Here is a 14,367-nt window from a genome sequence, read left to right on the forward strand (position 1 = left end):
ACTCCATTTCAAAGGAAATAGCATTTTCTTCATTTTCTCCTTTGCTGTGATTTTTTTTTTTTTTTTAATGCTGCTCAAGATGAACAGACTTTCTTCCCTTTGGCTCTCTGTGCTTTATATTTGACTTGTCACACTGGAAGTGGATGTTGCTGCCCATGTCTGTGGGGGTCCATGAGCTATACTGGAGCTCAGGGATATTCCCCTGCTACAAATTCTCCTGGAGCTGGGCAAACATATTTCTATTTTAGTAGTCACACCCCAGTAAGTTTGAGAATTAAAAATCCTCATTATTTTCCTTACTGCCACACAGATCTGTCCTTCTTCCTCCTGGCTGTCTTATCTCCAGCCTTCCCTGATATGGCTTTTGCTGCAAATCCTTTCCTGCAAGAGCTGGCCTTGAGCGCCTTCAGAGCAGCAAGTCCTTTGGAGCCCCATTTCCTTTTCCTTCCTCTTCTACCTGTGGAGAGCAGATTTTTGGAAGCTCAAGAGCTCTGTTCTTCCTGCTCATGGGTCCCTTGGAGATAGTTGAAGCTACTTTGTTGAAGTTCACAGGCGACTTTTGAAACCCTCGGCCATTGCATTCATGTATATATATATATAAATATATATATATAATATCTCTTCTCTCTTCCCTCCTGTTTTCTTTCTTTGTCAGGAATCCAGCTGTGCAACATGTGGCACTTCTAGGACTTGGAAGGCAGGAAGATCAAGCAAACACAGAGCTTTCAGCAAGAAGAGATAAATTTCCAGAATAAATTCAGGCCACGTAGGCCCCAGCCTGTTTTAGTCTTAAAGCCCTGCTGGTAGTGATGTGTGGGAGCTGCAGATATAAAGCCAGGGAGAGAAGAAGAGTTTATTTGTATTATTTCTGGCACCTTGGTAGAAAAAACCTCTGCTCTGAGTTCGTGGTGCTTGGCACAATGTCTGTCTGCACGGGCTGTCGTGGGGAAACCGCCTGTTGAGCGTTACCTTCCTGCATGGCTTGAAGGCAGAGGAAAAAAGGGAATTATGAGAGGCTGAGAGAGCGTTATAACTGGGAGAGGAAAGTGCCGGATTAGTGGGGGTGTATGGGATGCAGATGGCCACAGAGGAGAAATGTCTTGTTATTAATAACCCATTGAATTGCAATTTTACACCTGTGTTTACCGCTGCGGGTTTTTTTTTTATCTCAGCGCTGGGTGTCTGGCAGGAGCACAGCTGTGGGCTGTGGGCTCCCTCCTGCAGGCAGCTGCTGGGGATTTCCTAGTCACTGCAGACACACAGAGGACAGGGCAGGGTTTGGTGTGCCCGGGGTGGTGAGCCATGACCATGGATTTGCTGCAGTGTGGTTTGCTGACACTGACACAGGAAGTCTGGCCAAGGGAGTCGCTACGTGGACTTGTTGATTTTTCAGAGAATGGTTTGGGTTAGAAGGGACCTTAAAGATCATCTGGTTCCAACCCCCTGCCATGGGCAGGGACATGTTCCATTATCCCACGTTGCTCTAATCCCCATCCAACCTGGCCTTGGACACTTCCAGGGATCCAGGGGCAGCCACAGCTTCTCTGGGCAACCTGTGGCAGGGCCTCCCCACCCTCACAGGGAAGAATTCCTTCCTAACATCTGATCTAAACCTGCTCTCTTCAATTTAAAGCCATTCCCCCTTGTCCTATCACTCCATGCCCTTGCCAAAAGTCCTGCTTTTAGGAGAAGTCCTTTTTTTCTGTTTATCACTATGTTTTTGTTTTACTAAGCTAAAATAAGTAGATAAGCCCAGAAGTGGCCCCTGGATGTACTCCCCAGCTCTGCCCTGAAAAGCCCAAGAGCACCAGGTACAGACCAATGTGGCATTCACCCTGATGCCACCACCAACAACCCACACTTCATTTCCCTCCCTCTTCCCATCTGCCTTTTCTCCTCTAGTCAAAACAAAAGAGTTACAGGTTCTAACTCGAATGAAGGGCAAATTTCAGCCCAGCCTCACGTCTGAGTGGATGCCTCATGTCATTAAAATCCAACTGCAGCCACCCAAACCTGCCCAGCTGGCCCCAAGCTGTGTGTTCAGGTCATGCAGGAGCCAAGATAAGGCACTGTGTCCTCCAGCCCTTTACCCCTGGGGGCTGGAGCACAGATGATGCTTTCCATGAACAGGGAGGATGATCCTACATTGTGTGGGAACAGCTGTGACTGCATCCCCGAGGGCAGAGGTGCATGGGCACAGGTCTACAACTTTTTACAGCATTTGAGACTTGTGTGACACTCAAAGTGCAGCTGTGGGGTTCTGTGGGGTGAGGGAAGAGTGTAACAAGTCCTGTTTTGGAGAGAGGGATGAGTGGGAGCAGGAGGGCAGGCTTGCCCTCTGCAGTGTGGCTTGAGGGGCTGGATTGCACATGGATCCAGTCCTCTGTGGGTCTTACTCTTTCAACACCTGAGCAGCTGCTTTATAGTGTTTCTTCAGGTCTTAAAACGTGTGTGTTATCAAGGCCTCCATTTCTTATGAGCAGGATTTTATGAACAGAGATGACCTTTCCACGCCCCCCGCACTGAAAACACCCCTTGTCTCAGCCACAGGTGCCTTTAGCCTGTGTGAGCAGAGATGAACAAAGCAGATGGTGTTGGGATCTGGATGAAATTAAAGTTTTGCTTGCAGCTGACCAAGCAAACAAGTAACTTTCTTCTGGGTAGCACAACCAAGGTCTGAACCCCCTGGTTGTTACTAACCCATAAACTGTCTTTTGCAGACTGATGGGCTCATGTGCCCCTTTCTGGTGCTGGGCTTTCTGTGGAACACCTATCCTAACACAGCTAATGCTTTGTGGTGATGGATCTGCAATTACGAGGCTGTGCAAACAGCTAAAACAATTGCATCACCCTCCTTGTGGCTGCTCTAGGGTGATTTGTTGGGTTGTTGTTAGCACTAGGCATGATTTGTGCAAACGAAGGGTCAGATCTGTGAAGTGCAGGGCACCTGCAGCTTCCATCCTGTCTGAGTGGCCCAGGGAAGATATTTATGGAAGGAAAAGGGGAGATTTTACCTTTTATATGGGTGTTTTGGAGCAGCAGCAGCAAGCTGCCAACATAGTGCCACTGCTTGATGGCAGCCTGGCAGTGTCTCCTCTCGAGGTTGGAAGCACAGGGATAAATTGCAGAAAGCTTTAGCAGCAGAGTGGCCTGGTCAGACACCTCCTCCCTCCCTCTCCCAGCCCCACAGGCTGGGTGCCAGCAGCAGGAGTCTGTGCCCTATCATTTCAGGACAGCCCGGGTGCATCCAGGCACACTCCCAGCTGAACATGGTGACCAGAGAACTATTTAAAGCAGTTCCAACAACGACACTCCAGTGTGTAATGCCACTAATTCTGCTGATGCTGGCAAAGTGCTGGTGCAGTGGATGGGTTTGAGACTGATGGGTATCTGTCACTCTGGAGACATTAGGATGTGTGTTCCTCAAACATGCACCAGACGAGATGATAATAGAGAAAATCAGCGACAAAGGAGGTTCCCCTGGTGCTGCAAAATAGTTGTTGCTGTGGCAGTGAGCTTGGAATTACAGCATGAGCTGTAGCTCTGTGTTTGTCTTGCTGGCTCTGTGTGACCTTGGCCAAGTCAGAGAATCATTGACTGGTTTGGGTTGAAGGGACCTCAAAGCTCACCCAGTCCCTACCCCTTGCCGTGGGCAGGAACAACTTCCACTTTCCCAGGTTGCTCCAATCCCTGTCCAGCCTGGCCTCTGACACTTCCTCTTCATCCTGCTGGACCTCTGCCTCCCTGAGGTGTTCCTACACTGAAAATTCTGGAGGTGGGGCTGTGCTCTTGGGATGGACACCTTGATAAGAGCTCCTGGTTGCCCTTGCAAGCAGCAATGTGTTATTTTACTGGGGGAAGCTGGAAAGACCCTTTGGGGACAAGGTGTGATGTGCTGGTGTGAGCTGTGGTGGGAAGGCAAAGTAACAACAGCCTAATGTCATCAGGCTCTGTGCCACCCCATGCTCCCAGGGCATCCATGTGGATTTAACATATATGGGAATAATCTGTAAATAAGGGCTGCTGCTCCTGATCCTGGAGGTACCCAGCTTGGGCTGTTATATACTCTATACTGCATGCTATATTTTATATATTACATATAATATGTGATCTATAACACATTATATATTATATTATGTATTATATCTCATATAACTGTGTGATAAATTATATATTGAGCACCACAATTAACTTACTGAAAGGAACCAGAGGACTGAGACTCTGCTGTGGGAATCTTGGGATTGAGCTGGTAGCCAAGGGATCATAAAATCATCTTGTTCCAATCCCCTTCCATGGGCTGAACACCTTCCACTGGACCAGGTTGCTCATGAGGAGCATGTCCTACTGTGTTAGTAGCCCAAGTGCTGTCTGATCCATCCTAGGACCACTGGAAAAGGCAAAATCTTTCCTTGCAATATATGTGTTATTAGATGCTGTAACTTGGTGAAATTCAGACAGACTTTTATCATGCCCAGAAGGGAAGTACCCTCCCAATTTTTACTACCTGCTCCAAAGCATGGCAGCTTTCCAGCAAGGCAGTGGAAAGAATACAACTGAGGTCAAATATAAAAAAAAAATTAAAATCAGTAACTTGCTAAAACTTTTCTCCTAATTTAGTTCTCAGCATTGGCCAAGTAATTGTGAATGCAGCTTTCCACGGCCATGTCAGCCCCAGGCAGACACTGAGCTCAGGAAAAGGTCCCCTGAGTGGTTCAGGTCTGTCAAAGTAATTGGGACCTTAAAACTGAGCCTTGGCACAGAACATGTCAGCCAACCTGAGCTCTAGGTGTTGCTGCTAATGCTGGCTGGAATTATGCATGCACACAGTGCCCTGCACTGGAATTACATAATTTTGTGCAAAAATAAATGTGTCTGCATTCTGTACAGGATGGGTTTGTGTACCTCCCTGCAAATACAGCCTGTGTGTGTGTGTGTGTATACAGCAGCTCTCTATTCTAATCTGCTTGTTAACAAACATAGCATGTGATTAATCTTTTTTACCCATGTGAGCACTGCTCTGTCTCCTGCCTGTCTCTGATCCTGGCCATAGGTGGCCTGTCCAGCTCAGCAGTATCTTGAGACTCTCCAGCATGATTTGGAATTAGTTATCCTGCAGCAACAGCCGGGCAGGGCTCTAAGAATAACTTCCCATTGGCCTTTGTGTGTGTTGGCAGAAGCTGGGCTTGTCCTGCCTTGCTGTGACAAAGTCACTGGAAGAGAAAATTAACAGCAACTTAGTATTAGTTTATTCAAGTATTTATTTTTTAATGGGGGGGTTGGATTTTGCTGGAGAAAATTACAGCAGCTTAGTAATAGTTTATCCAGGTATTTATTTTTGGAACGGGGTGGGGGTTGAGTTTTGCTGCTGATTTTCTGCTGAAAGTGCCTGTTGTGGTCGTCCTGTGTCATCTGTAAAAAGGGACATCAGGGGACTGTGGTGGGATGGACGTCAGAGTGCTTTTTATTTTATTTTTTTTCCCCTTGAAACCTTCACAAAGCTGCTGCTTATCAGGGCTGTGCCCACACTGCCTCATCACAGCTCAGCACAGGGAGGAGAGTCCATCCCCAGCGCTGCTGCTGGGCTGGAAATTGTGTCTCAGCTGGATATCCCTGCCTGGGCAAACAGGGGGCTCTCCATCAGAGCCCTGTCCCTGCCTCTGTCTTTTGGATCTGGGGGCAGCTCAGCTGCCCTTCAGCCTGCTGAAAAAATCCAACTCAAGTGGAGACAGAAGCTTTTAACCAAAATACTCTGAGGGGGAGTCTCTGAAGAGGGCATCTCTTGTTTGGTCTGATCTTGGTAGTTTCTTCTCAGGGAGAGTCTTGCTCTGAGCACAGCAGCTGCTCTGAGCCCTGCTTCATTTGGAACTTCACAAAAAGCATTGTTATGTCAGAATGGTTAAAAATTATAAACAATTGTAATGCAGTTTTTATTATCTTTGGAAGGGAAAGCCAAGAAAAGCATGCAGTAGATTAATATTGTTCAAAAAATACCTATTTGGTGCTGTATTGTTTTGTTTGTAGAGAAGAGATTGTGCTCTGTAGCAATCTCATATCTGCAGAAGATGCCTGGAATTTGGGAGGGGGAGCTTTGGGGCAGAAGTACGGACTAGTCAGCTTTCTGACACCTCTTCAAGATCTCTTTCCAAGCCCCTGGAGACAGCAGAAGTAGTTTACTTCAGCTGACATGTGCAAGTTTGGAACTACCAAATTGGGACCTACTTGCCCTGGGTGTTACAGAAACATGGAAGAAGATTCATCTGACCTCATCTGACCTCTTGAGGGCTGAAAGACAGAGACCAGTTGCTGGAATAGCTGTTACATAGAAGGCAGAGTGATAAAATAACATGTCTGCCCAGGAGGTTCATGGGTGCCTAAACCCTCCCTCAGAAGCATTTAGGAGTTTGGTCAGAGTCAGGAAGTGCAAAGAGAAAATAAAACAAGGAGGTGTCTAATATTTTTTTCTCCTTAATCTCCAGTACAGATGCCACTGTAAAAATATTGCTAATGATTGCAGTAAACTGCATCTTTCTTTTAGGTTTGGGAGAGCAAATGCCGGTTCAGCACTGCTCCTTCCCACTGGTGGTGATGTGTGTGTTGGACTGGAGAGCTGGCTGGGATTTGAGATGGTCCAGCCATCCCTGTTTTATGGGACTCGCTCCTCTGCTCTCTTTAGCCGCTCATATGAGAAGCTGAAGACGAAGAATTTGCTGTGTCAGATCTTTTCCCTGGCCCCATCCATAGCTAGTGGCTGCTGCTGCTGCTCCAAAAGGGGCTGGATACCTGCCATAAATGAAAGGAGGAAATTTTATGCTGAGTAAAGCACAAAGGGAGACTCTGTTCTTGCCTCTGCTGCAAACTCTGCATCACTGAAGAGAAATTACCACACCTCTGACTCTTCCCTCCCAGCAGTACAGTATTGTTAACAGCATTTTCTTTATGTTCCTACTCCTGCTGTGTGCCCAGCCTGTTTCTGACTGCAAGGTTTGGTGTAGTTGCAGGATTGATAGTCCTTCTCTTGGGGATCCTGGCTCTCTGTGAGGACATAGCTGTGCCCTGCATTAATCACCTCGACCTGGCCAGTTGTGAACTCTTCATTTGGGACAACTTCTCATTTACTCTGAACCAGCAAGCCCTGGTCACTGGTAACTGAAGCTCATCTGGATTGCAGAATGCCGGATCCTGTGCTGCAAACCCACTGGCATTACATCCCTCTGAAGCTTTATTTCCAAACCTTATTCCCCATAACCATCCAGGAGTTGAGCAACCCGGTCTAGTGAAAGGTGTCTCTGCCCATGGCAGGGGGTTGGGACAGGATGGTCTTTAAGGTCCCTTCCAACCCAAACCATACTGTGGTTCCATGATCTAGGTATCACCTCTGATTTTCCCAATCCTGTTGCTTTTGCCCTGTGTCTTTCAGACCACTCTGCTCCAGCTGCCTTTTGAGTATGTTGTGAAATCTCAGAGACTGGGGATTCTCCCCAGGCTTCTTTGCCACTGGTTTCCTCACCTCCAAATATAGATCTTGGTGCTCCAACAACCGGTAGATCGAAGTCTAAAGGTTTTGTTTTTCCCTTTAAGTCCCACATTTTATCCTTGCCAGTGTCTCATGTAGATCTGGAAAGTCAAATATCCAGTGATCACAAAGTGACTGAATATGGAGTTACTCTCTCTGCCAGGCTTTCAGAGAAAGCTGTGTTACAGTCTCTGTCTTGTGAGATTTGGCTCTTTGTGGATTTATATAGTGCTAATTACAAGACTTCAGCCTGAGAGAGAGGACTTGTGTCTCACAGATCTTCCCAAGATTGCCAAGCAGGGGGAAACATCCACCCACTGGCATCCAATGCAACATAAACTGTGCTGAGCAGCCTCAGCCAGCAAGAAAACAACTGCCTGTTGACTCACAGAGAAAGCTGAGGTCGGAGACCCTTCCCTGCTGTTTTAGGACTCCTGCCTGAACCAGACCTGGAAAATTTAAAGACTTCATTTGGGGTCTCTTCAGAGACCCCAAAGCCTTGAAGGGAATGTGTGAGCATAAGCTTTGCTTCTGAGGAAGGAAAAGGCAATCCTAAAATGCTGTCATTGACACACAAGCTGGGGAGACCTGCTGGGATGAAACCCAGTTCATTTCCTTTTCAATATTCATCATTCCTTTAGGGCCAGTGACTGTGTTTGTTTCTCTTCGTGTCTCGAGCTGATCAGGCTCTCCTTACTGTGAAGTGCTGTCCTGGTTTCAGCTGGGATAGAGGGAATTTCCTTCCTGTAGTTGGTATGGTGTGTTGGTATGGTGTGTTTGGAATTTGGTATGAGACTCGTGTTAGTAAACACACTGATCATTTTAGTTGTTAAGTTGTGTTTATACCAACTCCAGGACTTTTCAGCTTCTCCTGCCCTGCCAGGGAGAAGGCTGGAGGTGCACGAGGAGTTGGGAGTGAATACAGCCAGGACAGCTGCCCCAAACTGGCCAAAGGGATATCCCACACTGTTTTAACTTCTTGGCCAACTTGGCACTGCCAACCCCATGAGAGCTGCACTTCAGAGAAATACAGCAGAGAAAAGCTTTGTGCTGGGGAGAACTGAGTCCCAGGACTGTACAATGACTTTGCTGGGGGCAAGAACGAGACTTTGAGACAGAAGTCAGCCTGACACTCTGGATTTTGGCAATACTTCACTTTTTCCAGTGCTTTGGATCCATCTGATCTCATACACACATTCCTGAAGGTACATCAACCAAGTTAGGCACTGTTGTGGCATGGTTTGGTTAAAATCAATGACCTTATGTGCTCCTGCTAAAATAGTTTGGTTGTCTGGGGGTTTACATTTGCCCACTTACTGTGAGAAGGAATAATTTTAATAGATTTATCCTCAGGATGCTTTCAGGAGACTGGGAAATACTGTTACCTGTGTCGTGGAGGGTGTCATCGTTGGATGGTTGGGTCTCTTCCAACTCAGGATGTTCCATGATTCTACAGCATCCCTGTCTGCTCCACAAAAGAGAGTTTAACTCTGGTCTCTGGATTTGTAGGTTATTTCCATGACCTCAAAACTCCATTCTCATTTCTGTGACACTGAATATTTGTGTTCCTTCGCTCGAGTCTCTGTAGCAAATTCCTGGAGGAACTGAGAAATCATTACTAAGCCTCTCTGCTCTCCCTTCCAAGCACAGAGGAGCACAGCTCTGACCTGCTTTTGCTGATAGGCAACCAAGTCTGAAATACAGGAAGGAAAACCATCTACATGCAGTTTTATCACATGAGGGAATCAGGAGAAAAGGAAGAAAGTCCCACTCATGGCATGTGTTAATCCCATTGTTTAATACTCTTCTGGCACAGACGCAGGTAACAAGGTGATGGGCAGCATCTGAGAGCCTGAGGAGAATAATCTGTGTGATGAGGGAAGGCTGTGTTGTCCTGCTGTAGCTTAATTCCCTTGCAAACAAACCACTCCTGAAATTAATCTCTTTATTTGGGACAAGCTGCAGCTTCCGCTGGGATCTGTTCATTGCGGGAAGCTCTGAAGAAAAGATGCTCTGGTGTGGGATGTCCTCAAAGGGAGACTTGCCTTCAGCTTGGACAGGTTGTAAGTTCAGGGAGAAAGGATTTAGGCCAAGTTAGAAAGGATTTAGCCCAAGTTAGAAGCCGGGCTTTGTTGGGGAAGCTGTTGACAATGTCTCTGTATGAGTTTTCTCGGCGTGTTGGCTCCCAAAGAAAAGCTTCTATCCATGGTAATCAGGGTTTATTAAAAGAAGCCATGAAAAAAAGTCTTTAGATGAGATTAAAAGGATTGTGTAGCTGCACTTGGTGCTGAATTGCTCTGTGCTGGCTCCGGCTCTGGGCGTCTGCCTCGTCAGCATCCCGGGAAATGAATGGCTGTGCCTGAGTGCAGCAAAAGTAAACAGAGGAGCGTGCTGCCTGATTAGTGCTGGGCCTCATTAACTGCCCAGCCCGTGCCACTGGAATTGTCCCTGAGTCCTGGCTGCTCTTGGCTTCCTCCAGCCAGGTGCTGCCTGGTGGAGAACTCCCTGAGTCCATCCCACCAGCCGTGGGACTCTGGGGTTGTGCCAGAGCCACTGTACAGAACGACATGGTGGGTTTCCTTCCCCTCCCAGTGCTGTTTTTCAGCATTTTTTTTTGTGTTCTAGGTTTTAACGTGTGTTTTTGCTCTGGAGTCCCTGGTTGGAGGTGGACCCAGGGTGGGATTTCTTCCATGGCTTTTTGTATCCAGGCTGTCCCGTGTGACTCCTCGTGCCTCTGACATTGCAGTGTCTCTGCTGCCAACGTGTCACCGTGGCAGGGCATCTGGTGAGGTGACTCTGTCTGCCAGCTTTGGTGGCAGGAGGGTTGTGTGTGTGTGAGAGTGAAATAGGGAGATGCTATTGTCTCCCATGTTCACTCAGTGACACGTTCCTTTCAGGAGTTGTCATTGGAGTGGGGTGGGTTTGTTCCAGCCACTAGTACAGGAACATGACCATGGCTTTTGTGATATTGTCAGTCAAAAACTGAATGTCCCATTTCTCTCTTTCCCTGTACACTTGTCCCAAGTCCTTCCCTTCCTCTCATTTGACAGATCAGTCCTTTGTGTCCTCTTTATTCCTGATTTATTCATACCTCCTCATCCATAGCTCTTCCTTCTTGACTTTGTCCCCTTGAAACCTGCTGCATTTTGAGGATATATTTATCATTCCCTAACTTTACCATCTAATAACCAGAGCCAAAAGAAGTTAGGAAAGTTTAATCCTCTTAGGCTTTTTCACATCCAAACTTTTCTTGTCCAGGTGCCCCACCTATTTACCACGGAGTTGCATTTTTTGGAGTCTTGGGATTTTGTCCTGGAGAGCCCTGAGCAGAATCCTCTAACTCAGTGGTCTCTACCCTTTGCTAGGAATGGCCAATAACACTGAAAATGTAACCACACTGTGGGGCAACATCATAACTTTCTGTCCTTCAGGAGGAAAACAGTTCTTAATCCAAGCTCTGGGAATTCAAGGCATCCTATGGGGAATGTGTTATTTGCAAGCCATGAAGCTGAGCCTCCAGTTCCACAGGCAAGAAAGTGGTGTGAGATCTTCTGTGGGAGCTGCCTCTGAGACCTTCCTCTGACCATGGATGGAACACCGTTCAAAGAGCTGGATTTGCTCTGTGACCTTCCCAGGGACCTTGAATATGCTGTGAAGAGGCTGTTGTAGCAGACAGCAGAGGGGTGATCTGATCTCACACAGGAACCCTACATGGTGGGTCATGGCATCGCTGGTGGAAAAGGCCAGTGAGCCTGGTCATTGTGGGAAGGCAGTTTGGGTTTATTTTGGAAATATCCAGTTCAGAACCCAAGCCCAGACCCCACTGCCTGCTGACTGAGGCCTTTGGTTTGTATGCTTTGTTTTTAGAATATAATTACTCTCTTCTAATTTGAGCAGCATAAGAGGCTGGGTATGTCTGTGCCACTGGACTACTTGTCTCCCCAGCTGCTGTGATTCCTGCTATCCAGACACGGGTAATTCTCCTTAGTGCATCCTCTCAGGAGTAGTACAAAACCTGCTCTATTCTGCAAGTTAAACATCCAGGCCTCCTTGCCCCTGACCTCTGCTGATATTTATTAATTGAGCCAAATTATAAATTATAGCCCTCAGAGGCTCAAGGGCTGACTGGCGCTCCAGGACAGAGGGTGCAGGGCAAACAGCACGAGCAGATGGGAGAGGAATGTGCAGAGGGAAAATCCTGCTCCTGGGGCCACTCAGATGGCTGATGGAAAATGGGAAGACAGCCCTGCTCTCCCTGCTTTGTCCCAAAAGGCTCCTGTGTGTCCTTGGTGGCTATTGGTGCTCTCAGACTGTTGATACCCTTTTCTCTTCAGGTGAGCATCTTCCTCTGTGAGGTTCAGTATTTTTGAAGTGCCCTTGTCTGCTACTAAAGGGACTCCTCATCCAGCCTTCCTGGAGCTTCTCACTGGAGTCTCTCTGGTTTCCAGGTCGAATTTGCTGTCTTTCCCTGGAGGAATCACAGAATGGTTTGGGTTGGAAGGGACAAAGAAGGTTTTCCTCGCCATTGCCTTCCTCTGGGAGTGATAGTCTCACCTCAAAACGATTCTCACCTACTTGGGCCTCAAAGACTTCATGTCTGTAGCATGTCTCTTCTGATTTTGTGTTGGCTCTTTGTTTTAGTGGGCAGATTTCCTCCTGTTGTTGCAGGTCTGTTGTCCTGGTGCTGTGATGACCTTCGGGCAGAAGGCTCCTCTTGGAGAGAGGGGCTGTTTGTTACCTCTTCAATCTCTGGGTTGTGGTAGTTCCCATTTCCCTGCCCTGCAGCTGTGCTGACTCTGCAGAGCAAAATATGGCAAAATATAGCAAAATGTTGGGGTAAAAAAATTATCTTTTTAGTACTTGAAAAGAATAATTTCTTCCTATATCTGTCTAGTTCCCGATCATGCCAGTGTGTTAGAAACATGGATCATAACTCATAAGTGACAGGGGCTGGTGCTCAGGGTCACCACGTGATGTTTCTGAACACAGGACTCAAACAGGGACAGCCTCCCTCTTCTGCTGCTCTCCCAAGGAGGGGCTCTTTTGATAGAGGAGTGGTTGTGTGGGGGGAAGCTCGTTCCACCCCTGCTCCATCTATCATATTAAAGGTTATTAAAAGCCTACGTGACCAGCCTGCCTGTCCCTGCAGAGCCTGCAAGGCAGTCTTGCAAACTCTGCAGTATAAGCTTGATTTTATTAAATATTTGCTTGACCAGAAAGGCAGAGCAGAACAGGGTAAACATGCCTAAAGTAAATGTGGGATGACCTTTGTCCATCATCCATCCAGTGCCTGCGGCTGCTGTGGCTGGGAGGGCAGTGGGAGGTGAAGGTGATCATACGACAGCTTTGAAATTCTGGCTGCTGTGAGAATTTTGAAATATTCGGGGTGGCATAAAAGTGGTGGCTACTCTACAAGCCCAGACTTACCCTTTCCACTATCAGATCTAATCAGCCTACAGGTCAAAAGAATGCGGGATTTATTCTCTCTGTTATTTCTTGAAGGAAATTTTTCAGTCCTGCTGGCATTAGCAGAGCTGCACAGATTTGAAAAAGCTGCAAATCCAGACCTGTGTCACATCTTCCTCCCTGCTGGGATCTGCAAACAGTGATTTTTTCCTTACCTCCTACTTGTGCCAGCCTGGCTGTCATCACTCCTGATTTCAGCAAAGTCACTCTGTGACAGAGGTGATGGGACACTGGCCTGCAGGAGCGGGGCTGGGGTTTGTCTTGTGCTCTTTTTAAGATCAAGGACAGCTTTGTGAAGTTCTGATGTGAATGTTAAAGTGGGATGGAGGGAGGAGAAATTTGTGTCCTCAGCCTGACCACCAGTGACAAGAGTTGTGTGCTCAGCACTCACTGAGGAGCTTGGCTTGTGACATCTGAGGTGGTAGGACTCCATCTCCCACATGTTCTGTGGGGCCATTAAAAGCCAAGCCTGGTCTTGGTGCAGAAGCAAAAAAGTGAAGGGAAAGGGAGCAGATGGATGTGTTGAGCAGGAAGATGTGTTTCCATGGGGTGTGGTGATGTGCTCAACAAATTACAGAGGCTGTTTGAACCCCATGCTGCTCTCACATCCTGATTAAAACCTGGGAAATTTTAAGAGACTGAGTGGTGCAAGGAATCCCTCATGCCTCTCTTTGGAAAATCACCAGGCTGGTCCTTGGGTCATTAGTTTTCCTACTTCACGGTCCTTTGGACTTTATTACTGCTAATAGGTAGGTAACTCCTTTCTCCTCAGTCACCTGAGATTCCCAGGGGAGCTGTACCTGTCTTCAGGATGATGTTTTCTTGGCTGTGAAGTGAGTGGAGAGTGTTTTCGTGGTGAGAACCCAGGGGAGGGAGGAGACCCAGTGCTCAGCTTGCTCTGTGCTTGGCCACCTGCCCTTCGTAGATGTGGCTGTGACAGCTGGCACACCACAGCTCCTGTGTCTGTACTCCAGGCTGGACCAGCACGAGGCAGCTTTGATCTGGAAGCCCCAGATATCCTGTTCAAACAGGACCATTCTGGACCAAGGTCTCCCTGGATGGATTTTAATGTCAGACCAGGGCTGGCTTCTTCCCGGCAAACTCCAAGAGCTGCAGAAGAGCTCAGCATCCATCTGGACCTGTCCCTGCAGGCAGGTCCCTGACCTTCTCTAGGCTTCAGTCCTTCATCCAGAAGAGCAGGATAATAATCCTTCTCCAGCTCTGGTGTCTCAGACAGCAAATACATAGTTGGGTTGACACTGGCAGTGCAAACAGCAACGCTGGTTGATGTTCCCACCATGAGCCTTCTGCACCTCTCTGGCTTCCAGGGAATATTTGTGCTGCACCATGGGGCATGTGTGTGAGTGATGGAGAGGAAAAGGGTGCTG

At 47.6% G+C, this 14,367-nt stretch overlaps 1 protein-coding gene across 2 annotated transcripts in view; it reads left to right on the forward strand.

Annotated features, from left to right (window-relative positions):
• PLXNA4 (plexin A4) overlaps nucleotides 1–14,367 on the forward strand; it is a 450,677-nt gene that overhangs the window by 12,628 nt on the left and 423,682 nt on the right. The window lies entirely within an intron of this gene.

Source organism: Corapipo altera, unplaced genomic scaffold (genome assembly GCF_003945725.1).
Source record: "Corapipo altera isolate COAL_440 unplaced genomic scaffold, ASM394572v1 178, whole genome shotgun sequence".
NCBI classification, from domain to species: domain Eukaryota; kingdom Metazoa; phylum Chordata; class Aves; order Passeriformes; family Pipridae; genus Corapipo; species Corapipo altera.